Here is a 2547-nt window from a genome sequence, read left to right as displayed (position 1 = left end):
CACCGTGTCAAGAAAGGGGCCTAGGTGGAGTGAATCAGCCACTAATCCAGCCAAGGTGAAGGGAGTACAGCATGACTTCAGCGCGAGCAGTAAGGCTGCAGCCGGCTCCCTCAGCCCCTTCTACTTCTCCTTCCCCTTCTCCTCTCTGCCTTTCCACCTTGCTTCTTTCTCCCCAGCTGTCTCTCCTCCCAAGCTCAGTCTCTAAATTTAGATCTCAACTTCTTTCCCCCACCCCGCCCGCTCTCCTGCGTGTCCGGTACCCGGACCTCGCGGCCCTGAGGCGCCGCCTCCCCTCCCCCAACCCGCACCCCCTCCCCGGAGGTCCCGAAGGCCGCCGCAGCTGCCGCCGCCGCTGCCGCCGCAGCTGCTGGCGCCGCCTCCTGTGGAGCACCATAGAGCAGACTCTTCACCGCGCGAATGAACTGCCGAATTATATGAAACAGCTGATAAGATGAGCGACAATTTAAAATCCAAGTGATCCGAGAACACGCACTGAGCTCTGACCCGCTGAATTCAAACTCCCGGTCACCTGCTTCCCGCAGACAAACAGCTATGACTCGGCATTAATTCATCCCGCTGAAACAACTGGTCAGCCCTTCTCATCATACGAAGGTAAATGCCTACCGAACCTTCATAAGTAGTGGCCACAGGTTTGAAACGGGGCTTGGGAGAGAAGGACCCACCCGTTGAATTAGTCTCCCGGCAAAGGGAAACCGTGTCATCAGACTGCTGCGGAGGAGATAACTGCGTTGAAACAGGTGTGTGATCCCATAGCCTTGCCTCTCCACACATCGGGAAAACTCTAAGAGCCCCTCCCAGCTCTCCCGTAAGGGCACCTCCCAGCTCTCCTGTGAGTGCTTCAGCCAGCCCGAGGGAATCAGAGGTGGTGCGGGTCCCGCAAGCGGAAATACCGCTCCCACCAGGGCTGACTGCTGAGGTCTCTTGCACCACCTACGGGAAGTGGATACCAGAGGGCAAGTAAAAGCCGCTGAGGATTCTCAGCCCCAAACTCTACAAGCTTAGGGTCTGAGGGAATGGCAAACTGGAAGAGTGTGCCCAGTCGTTCATGAAAACAGGGCTCCCGTGAGCAGCAGACTTGGCGTGTAGCCAGTATTGTGGTGAGAGGGGCCTGGCTAGAGAAAAAGTGGGAAGTGACTAGACACAAGAGGAGGCCCTAGACACTCAGGATTGGAGACTCGCCCAGTCTGGGAAGAGCTGCTGCACAGTGATTGGTTCCCGCATATTGACAGGAGAAACTTGGCCTGGTGGGCACAGCGCCGTCTACTGGAAGAGAAGTTAATCAAACTCTAAGACTGCATTTATTAGGTTTTTTTTTTCTTTTTCTTTTCTCCTTTTTTTTTTGATTTAGGTTTTTCTTTCATTTTCACTTTTTTCTTTCTTGTTGTTTTATTAATTTTTTTTTTACAAAATATTTTTTTAAATTTTTTTTTCTACTAATTTTAACTTAAATTTTTTTAATTATTATTATTTTTTTTAATCTTTTTCTTCTTTAGTTCCTATTCTTTTTCTTCTTTAGTCTTCTCATTTTTCTTATCCCCCCTTTTTTCTTGAATTCTACCTGCCTACTCTCATTCTCTTTAGAGACTTCTTCCCGTCCCTTCAAATACCTTTCCTCCCAAGCATCAAACTAATTTATAGGAGTAAACAGTAACTCAGCAGTCAAACAGAACAAGAAGCAACATGAGCAGCTTCAAAAAACAAGGAAGAAAAGGAGTACAAACAACGCAGGACAGCCTAAATATTCAGGAGGACCTAGAGTCATCAGAAAAATGGTCATATAAAGAACTCAAGGAACACCTAAGACAGATGGAATGGAACCTTAAAGAGGATACAAGACAGCAAATTCAAGCAGCGAAAGAACACATTGAGAATGCATTTCACAAACAGATAAAAGAAGAAGTTAAGCATCTTTATCAGGAGATAGAGACTATAAAACATAATCAAACAATAATTCTAGAAATGAAGGAAACGATAAACCAAATTAAAAACTCAATTGAGAGTATCACTAACAGAGTGGAGCAAGTAGAAACCAGAACATCAGATAATGAAGACAAAATATACCATCTTGAAAAGAGTCTAGCCAACTCAGAAAGGCTGGTAAAAAAATCACGAGAAAAACATCCAAGAATTATGGGATAACATTAAGAAACCGAACTTACGAGTCATCGGGATAGAAGAAGGTACAGAGATTCAAACCAAGGGAATGAGAAACTTGCTGAAGGAAATAATTACAGAAAACTTTCCAGAAATAAAAAAGGAAACAGATATACAAATTGAAGATGCATACAGGACACCGAGCACACAAAATCACAGTAGACCAACGCCAAGACACATTGTTATGAAGATATCCAATATACAGAACAAAGAGAAAATATTAAAAGCTACAAGAGAAAGGAGACAGATTACATTTAGGGGTAAACCAATACGGTTAACCACGGATTTTTCATCACAGACACTGAAAGCAAGAAGGTCATGGAACAATGTATTTCAAACACTGAAAGACAATGGATGCCAACCAAGAATTCT

The sequence above is a fragment of the Spermophilus citellus genome (assembly GCF_964194105.1).
Source record: "Spermophilus citellus genome assembly, contig: SCAFFOLD_304, whole genome shotgun sequence".
Taxonomy (NCBI): domain Eukaryota; kingdom Metazoa; phylum Chordata; class Mammalia; order Rodentia; family Sciuridae; genus Spermophilus; species Spermophilus citellus.
The sequence above is the reverse complement of the archived record's forward strand: the minus strand, read 5'-3'. Positions refer to the sequence as shown.